We start from the raw sequence: 18,074 nt of genomic DNA, 5'->3' as shown, positions 1-18,074 counted from the left end.
GGGGTACAGCAGTCTGGGAAGGTTGAGAACTATTGATCTAGAGGCAGTGAAGGACTCAGGCTAGATCTAGCCATGCAACTGGCTAAAAGCCGGTCGTGGCGCACCGCCTCGGTGGAAATGGCCCGACGGGGGCCGGGGCCGGCCGAGCGGCGGTCCCAAAGCACTGAGCACAGACTGAGCTAAGGCCCTTTCTCCAATTTGACTCTAGCCACCCAGCTGCATCACAGAATGGTTGTGCCCAGCTAGAACTGCAAAGGCCACTTCAGTACTACATGATCCCCATGAGAGTGCAGCCAATTTAACACTCAGTAGTCAATGAAATCTAGCTCCACAGTGTTTAGGGTCTAGATTCTGCCTTTGTCTTTCTTCTGTGCCAACTATTTTCCATCTTCCTTTATCGAATAAATAAATTTTCATCTACAAGGGTCAAATTCTGTCCTCAGCTAAGAAGCACCCTTTGAAGTGGCTGGCAGCTGCAGAGACTTACACAAAGTACAATTTTACTTCAAGACAGTAATTAGTTTCTAGTAATTGTAAATGAGTTCAGGTGATACCATTAGCACAAAGGTTTTCATCTTAGATAGTGAGAGGATTTGAGGTCACGTCCACAACTAACAGGACACCAGGACTTCAATCCTTAGGTTCAAATTGCTTAGTAGTTAGAGTACTGGCTCTTCGGAAAATAAGATCAAAGAAGACTCTACTTAAGCAAAAGTCCAGAGACTTCAGGCTAACAGATGGATAAAAACAGTGAAGCTTGGCAGTAAGTGTGAAATGCTCTATGCATCAGGCATGGCTAATACAACTATAAATTGTTGTTGGTTTTAATAGCTGTGCCTATTTTTAATATTATTTTCATTTCCTTTAAAAAAATGTTCAACTGACTTTAAAATGGTGAGAGGTTCCAGACTGATGGCCCTATAGATTGAGCAGGCATAGACAGTGAAAGCTTTCTCACACTGCCCTGCCAACATGCTTCTGCCCTGACCTGGAGTTACCAGGTTCCCTGCCTACTCAATCTTTGGTCTTGCTAATGAAACTGGCAATTATGGTGCCAGTTGTGATGGTGGACAGGACAGGAGTGAGACAATCAACCTATGACTGTTTTGTCTAATTTAATAGAAGTTTAACAAAATATTATCGTGACTCAAGGGTAACCCTACATATTAATGGCTGTTTGGCAGTCATCCCTGTGAAGGACATACCCAGCAAATAAAAAGGGGGTTAAAAAATAACCACCTTAATTGCATTAGCATAATAGCACCATTTACCACCTTTCGAAAGACTGGCCCTTTAAAAGGCCAAAGAGGTTTTGATAGAAATCTAGTCTGACTTTCTGTATAATACAAAGCCTATCTCAAATCAGCACCCTGATGACAAGCAAGTGGTTCAAGTTAAACCCAAATAAAATTAAGGTGCTTCCTCTGTAATACCCCTCCCCATGACCAGTGTTCCCTCTAATTTTTTACATTCATGTGCGGAATGAATTTTGTTCTGTGCACCAATCTGGAGGTGCACAGAACAAAATTCATGTGCTGGGCGTGGGACCAAGGGGTTCGGAGTGCAGGAGGGAGCTCAGGGCTGGGGCAGAGGGTTGGGGTGTGGGGGGGGGTGAGGGCTCTGGTTGGGGGGTGGGCTCTGGGGGGGGCTGGGGATGAAGGGTTCAGGAAAGGGCTCTGGGCTGGGGCAGAGGGCTGGGTGCAGGGGTGAGGGTTCTGGCTAGATGTGAAGGCTCTGGGGAGGGTCCAGGGATGAGGGATACAGGATGTGGGAGGGGGCAGAGGGTGAGGGCTCCAGCTAGGGGTGAAGGCTCTGGGGCCGGGGATGAGGGACTCGGGGGGGCTCAGGGCTGGGGCAGAGGGTTGGGGTGCAGGGGAATGGGCTCTAGAGTGGGGTTGGGGATGACGGGTTTGGGGTGCAAGTTGCCCCGGAGCTGCGGTGGGGAGAGAGCAGGTTGGGGCTGGAAGAGAGGCACCTCTCCCCTGGCCGCAGCAAGTCCGGGGAAGGTCCACGCTGGGGCCGGCGGGGAAGGGCGCCTCTCCCCGCCGCAGCAGTTGATCAAAACATTATTTTACATTTAAAACTAACTGATTTATTAAATAAAGGAACTATTATCTGTAGTTAATAAATTGAGCTGATTATTTCTGGTCACCATGTCCTTCAAGATTTTAGAACCAGTAGATTTCATCATCTCACACCTTGTTTTTATTCATAGTATGGAAGATGAAAACAAGCTTTCCTACTTTTTTGAAGGGGGGGGAGGGGGATTCTTAACTTGAATGAGTCAGTCAGTGAACTGAACTAGTTGAATAAACTGTAGTGAAGAAAATATTCTCTCTGCAATTGCTGTCAAAAGCTAGTTTAGCACTTCATACTCTAGTTCTAAGTGCTTACCAAGTGTCTTCCACCAGGTCAGTGGTTTGACTCTCTTTAAAACTTGGCAGAAAATAGGTACTATTAAATTATTTTTGCATTTAATTTAAATTATTTTAATAGATTATAAAAAGTTTAGGCCTTAACATTGGCTGTCATTAAAATTAAATTTGAAATAATAGTTTTTTAATAAAGCTGTATTTGATTTTAATTTAAGAATCTGATTTAAATAACAAAATTTTAAATCCATCCTGATTACTATGATCCTAACATTTGCCCTTTAGCATCAGCCATTTTTTCCAGCCAAATAAACACCTGTAGGAGGATGTTTAGAGATATAAAAATTGTCTTGTTTATTACAAAACTGGACATAGATCTGCACAGCCAAACAGACACCACCCTTTCAGTAATTGCACAATAAGTAATTATTTAGGCATGTCAGGGGATGATTTCAATTTTCTAAATTAGTTCCTCATCTGTAAAGCTGATGAGCACCTGCAACTCCCATCCAAGTCAGTGGGAGTTGCAGGTGTTCAACATCTTTGGGAATCAGGTCCTTAATTAGCACACATGGGCTCAGTTTAGGAAGCTAACACTAGTCTTATAGAAACACTTAGAGCAAGATAATTTTCTAACAGGGCAAAAACAAATCAGGATGCAAGTATATGTACTCTATTTGGACAGACTCAGTAAATAAACTACAATTAAAAGTGTTCACCAAAGTTATTAACATTAGCCTACACTTTCTAGGTGGATGATCACTGGGCATTTTGAAACTGCTCTGAGACAAAACTAAGTGTTTCGTGTGGTGATGTTTTTAAATCAAATCAGTTAAATTGGTTAAAATGGATTAGGAATTGACTACCTTAGGGGCATCACACATTTTTAAGCCACCCCTTTCTGTTGCTTTATTGTAAAACTTTAGCTAAATAGTTAACTTGAAAATAATTTTTTTGGTGTGAAATAATGCCTTTTGGTATTTTGGAAAAAACAATTATTTGCCGGGATCCAAGTGAGATCTGAGGTGCACTCTTCATTGCTGTGAACTGAGGGCAGAAGCCATACAGTGACTTTTTTTCCTTTTTAATTGAAAGGGGGTTGCACTTGGACACTAGGGAGGGAAGCAGCTTGACATTCAGCTTTGAAAGAAAAGCCTGACACTTTTTAAAGGCAAAAATTACAACACATTTCCCTCCTCACTTCCCATCCCCCATGAGTAAGACCTGAAGTAGTGGGGGGGGGGGAATTATTTCTCATCGATGTTGTTTCTTTTTATAAGTTCCTAATATTTCTCGGTCTAAAACACCATCTTCTTTTAAATGTTAAATTCACTAAAATGAATACAAAATATTCATTTTTTTACTGTTATGTAGATTTTCTATAACTTATTTTCTTGCGCTAATCTTTCATTCTGCTGAAATCTGTTCAGTCTTCCTCTTTGACAGCATGTTCTTTCTCCCTTTTCTCTGATCTGCCTCACCGTTAGTTTTTTCAATCTTTCCTCTAATGTTTGTTTTATTTCCCTCCCTTCCCAATATTCATGTTACCTTTTCACTCTCCATTAAGTTGTTCCCAATACACCTGAAAATGTAGAGGGGGTGGGGAGTCAACAACTATGTGTCCAGTTATTCAGTGCTATACAATGCGTGACTGTCATAAGAGCCCAGTCCTGCATTCGTATTACGTGGAGTTGGTGGGACCATTCAATGGCACACCCACTTGCCTAAGGACTAGTTAGGTAAGAAAATACAGTAAGATCTAACTCATCTATATGACTAGACTAGGAGACCTATCTTTTTAAGGAAAAGAGAATGTAGACAAAAGCTCAGGAAGAGGGAAAACAAGAATCTCTGGAAACCTGTCTCCGAGCAATCAAATAAACATCACAACAAGCCATCCAGATAAAACTAAAAAGCAGATTGTTGTTTGAGTTGCATGAAAACCCTTGGTTTGAAACAGCCAAGAAAGACATTTACATTTGAAAACAGGAACCAACTATATAAGCGGATATTGAAAAAAGAGTGGGATTCTTCAACTATACTTACAAAAGGGATTTTAGAAGGCAGAAAACAGAATGACAAAGAACTGTTGCTTGAGCAGAAAGTAGAGAAAATTTACCTAATGTTTTTATATAGGAAACTGATCTACCAAAAGATGGCTTACCTTGGTCTCCTCTAACCCTAAAATTTTCCAGCTCCCTTCTAATCCCCTCAGCTCGCCTTGCTTTCCCTTCCTACCATTCTCTCCCCTCCTTTGCCCTGATCACAGGCAGGGGCGGCTCCAGGCCCCAGCACGCCAAGCACGTGCCTGGGGTGGCAAGCCACGAGGGGGCGCTCTGCCAGTCACTGCGAGGGCGGCAGGCAGGTTGCCTTCAGCGGCATGCCTGCGGAGGGTCCGCTGGTCCTGCAGCTTCGGCGGACCTCCTGCAGGCTGCCGCCAAATCCGCGGGACCGGGGACCTCCCGCAGGCAAGCCGCGGAAGGCAGCCTGCCTGCCGTGCTTGGGCGGCAAAATATCTAGAGCCGCCCCCAATCATAGGCATTAATGGAGAATCCACCACAATGTAACTAGACCTTATGCAAGTGGGTGTGCCATTGAATGATCCCACCAACTTCATGTACAACATGTAGCACAAAGGAGCCCTAGTCATAAGTCAGGACCGCAAGGTGCTTTGATAACACAAACAAAGAACAAACAATTAATGATAGATGGAATCCTGAAGACACATTAATGGTTAGCCTTCCATGGAGCATTCAGTACATTAATTTTCAGGACACTAATTCAGAATGCTAACAAAGCAATGCAGCATATCATTATTATATCAATGGGAACATTTTTAACATCTTTATAGAAATTGTACAGTAATAATACAAAACACAGAATTCTGTGCCATTACAGTAGTACTTTAAAAATAGATTTTTCATTTATATAGAATCACAAAATATCAGGGTTGGAAGGGACTTCAGGAGGTCATCTAGTCCAACCCCCTGCTCAAATCAGGAACAATCCCCAACTAAATCATCCATATTTATTATATAAAGACAGGAATTTACTCTTAAAGGCATAATAGTTTAGATGACACTAAGTTATTAGGAGGGCCTACTTCAAGAATCATGAAAGTAACTACTGTGTTTACACACATGTACAAATATATATGCAGCAACTGGAGCTTATCCAAGCTTTAATTTGATACAAAGATAAAACGTATAAGGGAATGCATGGAAATATAGAAACAAGGACATAGACACTTGACTGTGTCCTTACCTGTTAAACCTAGATCTCGCACACTAAGGGTACGTCCATACTACCCGCCCGGGTCGGCGGGTAGCGATCGACTTCTCTGAGTTCAATATATTGCGTCTCATCTAGACGCGATATATCGAACTCCGAACGCGCTCCCGTCGACTCCGGAACTCCACCACCGCGAACGGCGGTGGCGGAGTCAACGGGGGAGTCGCGGACTTTGATCCCGCGCCGTGAGGACGGGTAAGTACTTCGAACTAAGCTACTTATTTGCGTACCTTAGTTCGAAACACCCCCCCCCCCAAGTGTAGACCAGGCCTAAGTAAAAGTTAACAACTAATCAGCAGTAAGGGACAATGACTGAAGAACATTTATGATAATATATTACCTTTTCCCTAAATCACTGAGGCATAGCACAGCTCTGTTTAGCTGATACTGCAATTAAAAATATACTATTGCCATTGAATCTACTATACGCCCAATCTGTTCCTTAATTAATATGTAGAAACATGCCCCATTTTGGCATAGCACATTAGTTGTTCTGCCTGTGTTTTCCTCCTGGTCATCAACTGCTCTGCCCAGCCTCCAACACTTTCCCAGATGAGGTGACACAGCCCTGCATGCTAGGCCACATAACAGCTCCACTCCTTCCAAAAGTCCAAAATATACATGGAGTCTACTCAAAAAAGTCCAGTACAAAAATTCCACCCGCTGAAATCCACAATATACATGAAAAAATAAAAACACATCCCTTACCTGGAAGGGGTCCTGTTAAGAGCAGGCTTCCCAGTTCTTAGCCCCAGCCAACCTTCTCTGCTCACAGTAAGAGCTCAAAGTCTGCTCTCCCTCCCATTAAGGCAGCAGCTGAGCTGGGCTCTCCCTTTTTAACTCCTCCCTCAAAGAATGACATCAGCTTCAGATGTCACTGCCTGGGGCTGATTTGGCCTCTATTAGCCTAATATGACATTTGTACACACCATCATCACATGTTGTCATACAAATGAATATGTAGCACTGCGGGTACTGTACCTACTGTTTTAGGATTTATCTAGAATTGGGAAATGTATCTAGTTACACCAAATCATGTAGATAAATTCCATGAGTTGCAAGCCCCATCTTACACTGGTGCTGTGTAGCTACATTGGTGCAAAAAATCCCTGCATAGAAAGAGCCTGTGATGGAGTGTTCACCCACGCCAGTCTTGAAGGGGTTAAGGAAGGCTAGATGGGCCAATTAACCGCATAGGTTGCCCCTGGAGGGGAGCCAAGGATCAATAATGCTTAATTAAGGATGAAGCTTACCTGGGCAGGAACAGGCAGGGATTGAATAAAGCTAAGAAGCAGAGAACAGAAGGGGCTTGCAGGGGGAAATAATCAGCAGGAGGGATGTTGGTTAGAGATTACAGGGTTGGAGAAGTAGCCACAGAGCAGAGGAATCTCGGACAGGTAGTAAACCCAGAGGTGCTAGAGGACAGGGAGAGGAAGTAGAACAGAGCTCAGAGAAGTAGCAGCTAAGTCTAGAAGTAGATCATAGTTGCAGAGCATAGGGTCTCTGGGCTAGAACCTGGAATAGAGGGAAGGTCTGAGGCCTGGTCTACATGGGGGAAAATCAATCTAAGTTATGCAACTTCAGCTATGTGAATAACGTAGCTGAAGTCGACGTACTTAGACCTACTCACCTCGGTGTCTTCACTGCAGTGAGTTGACTGCTGCCACTCCCCCATCGACTCTGCCTGCGCCTTTCGCGGTGGTGGAGTACAGGAGAGTGCTCGGGGGTGGATTTATTGTGTCTAGTCTAGACGTGATAAATCGATCCCTGGCCCCCGATTCAGCGGGTAATGTAGACATACCCTGAGTTCCCCTACCAGCCAACAGAGAAGTGGCACAGCCTTGGATGTAGAACAGAGAACTGCCTAGAACAGCAGAGGGACAGTTTGCCTAGAAAGACCCTAACAGCCATTCCTCCCATCCCCTGAAGGGGAGAACTAAAGTGATTTGGATGGAGGGACAAGTAACAAAAAATATTACTACCAAGAGTCCTAGAAGGTGATATTAAAACAATAGGCTGAGCGACTGCTGGAAGGGACATCTGATCAGTGGTGAGCTAATCCCCAGATAACCCATGAGGCGGTGCCGTAAGCAGTGAACCTTGCTACAGAGCCTTACATACATGGAGAGCAAACAGAGAACATAGCTCTCCGCTAGCTAATGTTGTATTATTTGAATCATTAGAAAACTGGGGCAAATGTGGCAGTATTAGGTCCATAAATGTGCAATGTTTCAAATATAACCTCAGTGGGAAAAAAACCTCCTACCATATAAGTTTAAAAAATGAAATTATTACATTCATTTTTGTGGTTTAAAGTTAATCATCTACACATTCAGTGACATTAGAAGCAGAATTAGCCAAGCATTCTTGCCCCAACAATAAACTTTTATGTACAAATGAGTCTTTTGAAGGCAAAAACAAACTTGGTCACTGAAAACTGCATAATAAAAATACTTGGTTATGCAATTATGGATTATGCAACTTGAGACCATTTTTGAAAATACGAACCACAAGCCAAATCTTTTGCTAGCGTAACCTGGTAATTTAAGCCAGTGGAATTATGTTGATTTACACCCACTGAGGATCTGGCTGGTCGCTTCATAGCTATATAAATAATCTGACAATGTTGAAGAATTCAAGGATTGAATAGCATGAAAATGACTTATAAATACGTAAAATGATAGTTCTTATCATATTTGTCATTCTCTGTGAGCAGAATAGATGTTTTAAGAGTGAAAAAAAATTAAAAGGTTGAACTAAAATGTGACTGAGATACTATTTATCAGATAAGTCGTCTTCTTCCTCTTTCTTGCCATTTCCCTATTTGGAGTCAGCAACTTTTATAGCCTTCTTTCAAAACTCATGCTTGTATGCCTGGCTGTCATACAATTCGTCTCCCTAAGGTCTGTTGATATGTGATCAACATTCTGAGACTTTAGCTTTCCCCTTGGTCATCTTCCATCCATGATCCCTGCAAGAGTCATCCTACCAATATAACTCCCGGCTCTCCACTAGATGTGCCCATACCAACGTAGCCTCACCTCTCTCAATTTGTCTTCAGTTGAGACAACCCACATTAGGTCCCCACAACCTCATTTTGTTTCCTATCACAGAGTGTACAACCATTTGACTATCTCAACATCTTCATTTCCATGTTGGAGAGCATACTAATTTCTCTTCTTGTGGCTGGCCAAGTCTCTGTTCTATACATATAGCATGGGTCAAGTTACAGTTTTATACACTCTACCTTTTAACTTTATTGGCATCTTTTTATCACAGAGACATTTCCTGCCATTTGTACGAACCAGATTGGTACAACTCGGGAGGGTTCCATATTCCGCAACCATTGATCCTAGGTATTTAAATTCACTTATCTGATAAGTGATATCTATAATACTACCAATCAGTACTCAGAAGATGGGCCTAACTAAGATGACAAACCGTATAGCCCGAGTAACAATCAGCTAAGTGGAATCTATACATATTCACACACAGGATCATGAAATGAAAGACCTAGCGAAATGCACAGAGCCCATGAAAGTAAGTTACAATTCCAGTGGAAAGTCAAAGTCTGAATTTCCTGACCTCAGACAATTTAAATCTCAAATCTGTTGCATTCATTATTTTTACATATACAAAATTAATATATAGCATCAATGATACCTCTTACATGTTCTCAAGAATTTTCCTAGGATGGATCATATCTAAATAGAGAGACTCTCTCATGGACAAACTCTCCTGCCATTTGCAATCAAACACCTCCCCTTTCATTCATAATCAAGTAACTGTCTTGTAGCAACTACAGTGATCATTACATGGGAAAGTAATATTAGGAAAGTATTTAATATATTTTAGCTTTTTTTTTTTAAAGTGACTTAGCAGCTGGAAGGAAATAAGGAAAGCTAGCACAATATGGCTGGCCAGCTTTCTGCAGACTGCCAGCAAATATTCTCAAACTTTGATCCAGAGAGTGTGTGTATGGGTATATATGTGTTGAGGGGAGAGAGAGAGGGAGAATATAAGAATAGCATCTGTGATAAGTATGGGTAAGAATCACAAAGTAGAATTATTTGAGACCAGTGTCACTCCTGCAATAATTCCTGTACAAGCGATATCCAGGGCTTGACAATTTCAGCCACCGGAGACAAGGAAACTCTCCCTCATAAATTAGGAACCATAAGAATTAAGATTTTATATAAAAATAATCTGCCCCTTACGGTCATGAAGACGAATTTCCAAATGTGAACAGTGTTGTCTGAGTCTACAAACAGAACTCCAGAGCCCTGCTACTTATTCGGTGCTTTTTCAAACAGCAGTAGTGTGAAATTGGTATGAGGCTATTGAGTAGAAGCAGTTCAAGTGCCTAGTCTTGTCAATTTCATTCTGTTGCTGCTTGAGAAAGCTCTAAGCAGCAGGAGTAGGCACTGGGGTTGAGAGGAAAGCAAGTTCCCCTACAACAAAAAACAAGACAGAGAATGGAGAAAATGCAGCTGCTAGGGAAAAAGAGAGAACTATTTTGCCCCAACAGTGGAGAAAAGTGAGAGTTCCAAGACAGAGAAAGCTCCTACTTCTTACCAGCAGCCGGGGTACAGGGCTAGCTTCAAGTTTATCTTTGGTATCAGCCTCTATATAGGTTTAGTCCTATGGAAGGTAGATATGATAAAATTTTCAAGCCTTGGGAAATAACTCATATAATTGAGAGTGTATACTAATGGCCTTCACACCAGACACTTCCCTAGCAGTTAGTGGCTGGCTAGAAGAGAGAAAAGCTCAAGGAAATCCACGTGGTCATTAACTATACAGCAATACCCAACTCAAAAGGTTTTATTCCATGAAAATCTTTTTTAAAATTCAAATTAAAAATAATTCCCTTTATTTTCAAAAGTTCAGCAATGTTACCATGGAAATGGTATTCTGTGGCCAGTATCCATCTTCCTAGCAGTTAGATTTGTATGGTATCCAATAGGAAAGCAAGACTCAATCAATGTTCCACTCTGTTTACTAGTTTGTTATAGAACATTTACTTTTTTGGTCAATTAGAATTTTCAAAAAAAGGTGCAATATATAACAGACATTTTTTAGTAGAGACAACACCTTAACTATAGTGGAATGCTTCATTAGCAGAAAAGTTAACCAGATTCCACAATGTTAGGGAATTGTCTGATATGCCACTATATAAAACAAGAGCTTCAGAATACTAAGAAATACTAAGTGTACTTAACTACTGAAAAGGATGATGATATAAAGCAAAAAGAGGTAGCTACAAGGGACCTTATACAAGTTTGTTATATATCATCAATTTTAAAAAAACTCTTAAGTAACAACTGAAGTTTTTGTTACAGAACACATTCCACTGTGAAATTCCTGTTTAATCGTTTGATCTGAATGGATGAGTATCCCCAAGGAATTTATAATAATCGATTAGGGTTGTAAAAATGAGAACTTTTGCAAGTATGGGTTAATGCGTAAGGATGATAAATTACACTTAATTTCATAACAAGCATATTATCCTATTCTTGGTTTGTTTTTAAAGCCACTGAGCAACACTTTGCAGTGCCTTTTTTTTTTTTTTTGCCATCACTGTATCCATGACTGCAAATAAAAACTTACATCAGAATTAAATGCTGAAGCAAAAAAAGTCACTTGCCGCCTACAAAAGTGTTGACAAGTCCATCACAGTTTTATCTAGGAAGTAAGAGGCAATGCAATCCATCTGAGTTATGACACCACAAAATTTAGTATGAGTCCTGAAGAAGTGGCCTGGCCGTAGTTTGCACAAGTTATACCCTTCCTGCCCCTCATGCATAAAAATACCTTTTGACGATAACTCAGAGAAGAAATGTTTTCACCCCACCTGTGCTCTTATTTGATTCTGCTAAATTACAAGATGGTGATGTGGAGTAATTCTTGCAGCCCAGTCAGGGTAGCAGCTGCTTGGCAATATACATTGTGCTGCCAAGCCTTGTTTTATTATTTTACATGTACACATAATATTAAATTATCTATCAGATTACTTACTAGTGTTCCCATGAGTGCCCTCTCAAAAAAGCTCTGCCGGGCCACTGTATTTAAAAGGAGTTGGGTGGTATGCTTCAATTTTTCTCCCCCAGTAACCTTCTTTATTTTATTACTAACAATGCAGGCAACTTAAAGCAAAGCAGCTTTAAAAGCAAATAGCACAGACACTTACAAAGCAGGAATTTCCTGGCAAAGAGCCTAGTCAGGCTGTTGCTCCCTGAAACACTAGGAACTGCTCAGTAATACTAGCCGATGCTTCCAGCAAGGTCTTTACCGCCTAGGATGGAAGAGAAGGTGGATGCAGCAGCAGTGGAGCTAATGCAGCTTCCAGCCAGCAGCCTCGGTACCTGCGCCCTCAGCAACACTCAGCAGCGGCTCGTGGGCTTCCTAGGTACCAGGAAACGCGGAAGTCCACTAGGGTTGGGCCGGGGCCGCCGGATTAACGGGCGTCTCCTTCGCCCAATGGAAGGGCAAAGCGCGAGGAGGAGGAGGAGGAGAGCTTTGGCGCTGGGCCCAGGCTCGCAAGGAGCACGGCCCAGGCCGTGCTAACAGGCTGCTGCTGCCCTGCGCCGTGCCCGGGAGCAGCTAACGCCACCGAGTGCAGATTCGAGCGCCAGCAGGCTCTGGCCGTTACACCGGGGCCTGGGCACTAGTGAATCCCCCTCAACAGCCCCCGCTAGGCCCAGATGCAACCTGAGTCTGTGACTATTTATACCTCCCCCCTCGGCCTGTCTTTGTCCGCGCACTGCTTGGAGCTGTTGCCTAAAGGAAGCGACTCTTGCCCGAGAGCAGGGAGGGTAGGCTCCCCCCTAGGCCCGGTGCAGCTCTGTCCCCCGCTGCGCCGGGAGGCAGGAATCCGTGCATCTCCCTTACCGTGCTTCTTGCTGCTTTTCCTGCTGTACTTGCCCGTCCAGCAGCACCTAGTTCAACACGCTTCCAGGCAGCACGAGGCGTGTCTTCTTGTAACCAGACACTGAAAAGTAACCTCCTCCTCCTGCTGCTGCTGCTGCTGCTGCTGCTGGAAGGAGCGGTGAGGGGAACAGCGAAGGGCTGTCCCTGCCTTGGCACTGGCGGCAGCGCTCTGATTCCCCCCGACCTCCTACCCCGGACCCGGGTCTCTGGCCACAGTGACCAGTCCTGCTCCTCCACCCCGCACCCGGCCCTGTTTTGTTGGCTTGTTGCTGGTTTTGTCCCCTTGCTGCAATTTGGATTTGCTGCCTCCCCTCTTGTGAGGGAGGGCGCATGCCTTGGCGCCCCATCTCTCCCCTCTCTCTGCTCCCATATGCCCAAGAATACCCGCCCCCCTTCTTGGGAACCCAGGGCCTCCTCTCGCCCTTTGCTCCCCTTCTGCCCACCCGTGTCTGTCCCTTCCTGAACCCCTCCCCTCCCGTGTTTGCCCTTCCCCCTAGCCATCCCCACGCAGCCAGGAGGGGCAAGTCACTAATACCCCCCTGGTTCTTTTGTTTGGCCCCTCCCCCCTCGCTCTGCTCTGTCTAGGAAGGAGGGAGTGCTATCGTTTTGGTTAACTGACCCCATTTTTCTTCCACCACCGTGGCAAGCCCCCACCCTCCCCTAGAGGGTGACCAGATGTCCCGATTTTATAGGGACAGTACCGATATTCAGGGCTTTTTCATATATAGGCACCTATTACCCCCCACCTCCTGTCCTGATTTTTCACACTAGCTATCTGGTCACCCTACTCCCCTATAAAGCTTCTGCCTCAGTGGCCCAGATGAGTCAGAGGCTGAGGGGGGAAGGGGATTCCTGGTCAACATTGTTGTCCTCACTCCATGACATCAACCTTCCCTTCGAAGGCAATGTACGACAAAGTGGCTTTTGAAGGGCAATTGCAGTGTAAGACACTTGCATCCCCATCAAGCCTTTGGAGGGAATGGGCATGAGGGTGCTGCTGTCCTCAGTGCCACCCTTCCTCTTTAATGTGGCCCTCCTATCCCCCCTCTCTGCCCTTGGGAAATCAAGCTCCTCTATTGTCACTCTCCTGATGGAATTCAAGGACCCAAGCCTCTGCCATTCACAGTCTTACTGCCATCAGGGAAGGTGCAGTGCCTCCTGGGCAAGGCACTGGGCACATCTAAAGGGACTCCCCTATGGGCCAGCAAGGGGGGAGCATGACCCTCCAGGTCAAGAGAGGGCACTGACACCAGTGCCACCATTGCCCCATGCTTGCAGCCAGTCCCTCACCCACCTTCACCTCAGGCACAGGGTGAACCCCTGCCTGACTCTACTCTGATGCTGGAGATGGTACCTTGTTGAACTCAGTTGAGCAGGCAGCCAGCACTAGGCACCCTACAGGTTCTTAGCAGGGTAGGCGATAGTGGGAGAGGCAGACTAACCCCAAAAGGAGAATATCCATGTCCCTGCCAGCCCCTGTTCTGTCTCCCTTACTTGTAAGCTATCTGTGCTGATTCTAATACCACCGCCTGGAAGATGACTACAGGGAGTAGGTGGAAGGCAAAGCCCAAGCATGAGTCTCTGACAAGTGACTCCCTACAGTATGCAGCAACGCTCCCACTCACCATTCAGAGACGACGTTGTAGCTGCCTCTGAAATGCTGCCCCCTAGGACAGTCCCGCAGGTGGAGATGGCTGAGGAAGAAGAAGGGGACAGAGTTGCCATCCTCCTTTCTTTGGAGTCCTTGGTGGAAGAGGCCTTGGGTGAGATCCCCACCTTTAACACCACTCCTACCAGTTGGTGCCAAGGTCAAATTCTCCTCAGTGATTTATAGGGGGAACTCTGTGGACTTAGAGGCCATTTTTAAGGATATTGAAGACCTGGGCTGACCCTAGTCATTCCATTGTAGTGCTTCCTCCTCTCACAGTCCTTGACCCTGATTCTGCCCCTGGCCTAGACTCTGGCCCAGTGCTTGACTGTAGTAGCCTCTTGGCTGTCGTGCCCAGTTTGGTGGGTAACAGAGCTTGGTGGCCATATCTTGGGCCTCCTGGGATGCCATTGGATGGAGCAACCTGTCCCTGAGCTCCTTTGAAACTGCTCAGGGACTCTGAGCCTGCCAAGGGAAATGTCAACACCAAGTCAGTGGGTGCTGAGTCCATTGTGTCCTTGGTGTTAAACTCACAGACTCCAGCCAAAAAGATAGGGTGGAGTTTCTTGTTGATACCTTTACCAAGATTGCTGTGGTATAGTTGATCCCACTGTTGATCAGTCTAGGGGTGTTGACTAACCTCCCATATTCAACAGCTCTGAGGTAGCCCCCTCATTCTGTCAGGGGACAGTCACCAGGAGGCTGTATTTGTTTTTCCCCTTCTCCCAATCCCACTGGGGCTGCTTTGCTCTCTCTGCCTCTAACACCTATGTTGAGGGACAGGTTGGCCTATGTGGTATAGGTAGTGCCAGGCCAACCTTTTGTCACTGTGGAGAGGGGAGTTGTTCCCATAGGCAGAGAAAATGTGATGAAAGTCTGACAGAGGATGACTGTGAGTCAGTGAGCTTAATTGAGCCCACAGACTCCTTTGCCTGTGCTGTTCCACAGGAGGAATTGTACCCCACTTCCTGTAGCAGGTAAAAAGCTCCAGGAAGAGGGTGAAGCTTGCTTTCCAGGAATTTTGGAGTTTCCACAGATTCCTCAGTTCTGTGAGGGCCTTATTGTAGGAAGCAAGGGAATGGGAGTGGTACTCAACATAGTACCAGCTGACCCATTGCTTCCATGATTCCATGTTCACCTATGAAGCAGAGCACAGTGCAGCGCCCCCTTCCCCCTCACCCCTATTGCAGGAGGTGCTAGATACTCTCCTACTTTTGGACAGGGGAATTTTCTATTATAATCATGCAGAAGACTCGCAGCACTCTGCCTGCCCAGGCCACTTGGCAGTTGGAATGTGGGGAGGAGGGAGAATAGTGTGCACTTCAGTCACCTCACCAGGTTATCTGGCGGGTTGGCTACCCTGTTTCTCCTGGACCTACGGTCCAAAGAGCTGAGGGTCACCAGGATTGTGCTGAGTCATCTGCTGCACTTCCAGGAGCACATAGGCTGGATTTGAGGACATCTATGCCCTCATAGGCCAAAATTGGTGTATTTGTATCAGCAAGCATCTATTGTGTTTAGCTGTCTTTGATCCTTTTGAGCTTCTAGTCCTAGACAAGGATTTTAACACTAACTTTGAATTGTGGGGCTATATGAAGAGTGAGAGGTACTAGGTCACCACTGACCTCTTCATTTTGGCCCATGCAGGAGCATTTACAAAGACCACAGTGTGGTGAGCCAGCTCTAGGATACTCTCACTCTGTCATAGTGGGCTTTGTAGAACCCTTCCAGGAGTTCTGGCTGGTCTGGCAAGGACAGAAGGGTGCTTTCACCATGGTGAGGAGGAGATGGTGGGATGCATGCACAGTTCTCTTGCTGCCACTACAGTAAGGGGACCAGTTGGTGGAGGGATGCAGCACTAGGGTAGGAAGTGTTAGAGTTGGAGAGGTGCCTGGTCACCAACACCAATGATCCATCCCTCTGCAGACTGGAGAAATGCAGGAAGTTTATGGCCCTTGGTGACCTCCATGCCTGTGATTCATTCATTCATATGGTCATGTTTCAAAGTGCTTCAGAGAATAGATCATGTGGCTCTTCTATGCCTTACAGAAGAGGAGGGTTTCCAAAAACTTTCTCTGCCTCCTGGCAAAGGATGGCACTCCCTTTTATGGATCCAGAGATGACTGGGAAAGGGAAAGGGCTTTCTACACTGACCTGTTCTCTCTGGATCTGACAAATTATGAAACTTGCGAAGTCCTTTGGGATGAACTCCCAAGCATCAGCACAGGTGACTAGGTCCAACTGGAGCTTCCTCTCACTCAATCTGAGCTGTTGAAAGCTCTCCATCTGATACTCTCTAATAAATGTCCAAGTATTGATGGACTGATCCATTAGTCTTCTGAGATGTCCTCATTCCAGACCTTCTCCATGTCTTGCCCCGAATCCATAGGGAGTGGAGCACTCCCCTTTCATGCAGATGGGCACTGTTAGCTCTTCTGCCAAAGAAAGAGGATCTCAGTGACGTGAGGAATTGGTGCCCAGTATCACTGTGCTGCACCACCTGAGCAGGCTACATACCATACAGGCTGATGCAGCTGGTCTGTCTCTGAGATTTGTCCAGAGAATATCTGCACACATTCCTGCTCCACAAGGTCATAATTAAGACCATCTTACTGTGGCTGAAGTCTGTGCTGGCAGTATTGATCCACCCCAACCAGACCAATGGCATCTCAGTTCAGAGTGTTTTTGACAACTCATCTCTGGTCTGGGCTGTGCTACATCTAGTGTGTGTGGAGTGGTCTTCTGGCCAGGAAAAGGGTATCCCATGGAGACTCTGCTGGTGTTCAGATTTGGTCTCTGCACTTAGGGGTTCTTTCAGGTGCTGCACAGCTCTGTGGAGTCTTGGATCAATCTCAACAGGGACCTGACCAAACTTGTCATCAGTCAGGGAGTGTCAGGGCTCTCCTCTCTCCATACAGCTTTACTCCCTTGCCACTGAACCCCTCCTGTCTCTTCCTTTGCAGATGATCAGGTTGATGCTTCAGGAGCCAGACATGATCGTGGTAATGTTGGCTTATGCCAACAACATGTCCCTTGTGTCTCAGTACACAGGAAATCTGATGAGAGTGTAGGCCTGCAAGTTCATCTGCTGAGCGAATTCCTCCACCAGTGTCATCTGGGTCAAGAGTTTTCCCATGCTGGTTGGGAATGGGTTCCCTCCCACCTATGCTTTGTACTATTCAGTGGGGCACATGTCCACTACTTTATCTCAGCATCCATATTTCTGCCACTAATCCCTCCCCACTTGTCAATTGGACTGAACTGGAGTCCAGAATATCTGACCAGTTGCAGGCAGGGCCTGGACTTTTCCAGTCTTCCTCTTAGTGGTAGGACACTGGTGATTAAATAACTGATCCCATCCATACTTTGTCACCAGCACAAGATCCTGAGCTCACTCCTGAATAATGTGGCTAATACCCAGAGGAAAGCCTTGGATTTCTTCTGGCCAGAGAAGCACTGGATCTCCTCGGGTGTTCTCAGCCTCTCTCTGGGAGAGCATGGAAAGGGCCTGGTATGTGTACAAAGCTAGAGCCACACTTCCCACTTTCAAGCTCTCCTTAACATTGCTTCTTGTCTGGTATGAAGCATTTGAGTGTGTCTTCCTCCACTGCCTCCGAGTTCTCTGATATGACTGGCAGCTCTCTTACATCAACTGACAGGTCTCCCTTGACACCTCTCTGAACTGCTGGTCTTTTATCAGGACTTGGAAGCTGGTCTCTATAACCAGGTCTATTCAGGCTGTCAGGGGCAAGGGCTTCCTGGCTGAACCCCTGATACCCAACCCCTATCTTTATGTGCAGGTGATAGAGTTCCCCTTAGTGTTCCAAAGTTTA

The 18,074-nt window shown here is 45.3% G+C and overlaps 1 protein-coding gene across 9 annotated transcripts in view; it reads right to left on the bottom strand.

The window, feature by feature from the left end:
- The window catches only part of GPD2 (glycerol-3-phosphate dehydrogenase 2), a 134,179-nt gene that overhangs the window by 100,779 nt on the left and 15,326 nt on the right, over window positions 1-18,074 (bottom strand). The window contains exons 2-3 of one of the 9 annotated variants that reach the window (XM_044978403.1): window positions 14,219-14,287; window positions 11,854-11,958 (exon numbers count right to left, since the gene is read on the bottom strand). The exons of 2 other annotated variants lie outside the window; for them this stretch is intronic. The gene's annotated coding sequence lies outside the window, so the exon portion shown is untranslated. Of the gene's footprint in view, window positions 1-6,371; window positions 6,458-11,853; window positions 12,048-12,554; window positions 12,771-14,218; window positions 14,288-18,074 lie in introns of those variants that run through there. 6 more of the 9 variants (XM_044978405.1, XM_044978404.1, XM_044978410.1 and 3 more) reach the window with 6 other exon arrangements.

The sequence above is a fragment of the Mauremys mutica genome, chromosome 10 (assembly GCF_020497125.1).
Source record: "Mauremys mutica isolate MM-2020 ecotype Southern chromosome 10, ASM2049712v1, whole genome shotgun sequence".
Lineage (NCBI taxonomy): Eukaryota > Metazoa > Chordata > Testudines > Geoemydidae > Mauremys > Mauremys mutica.
This window is presented reverse-complemented; position numbering and strand designations above follow the sequence as displayed.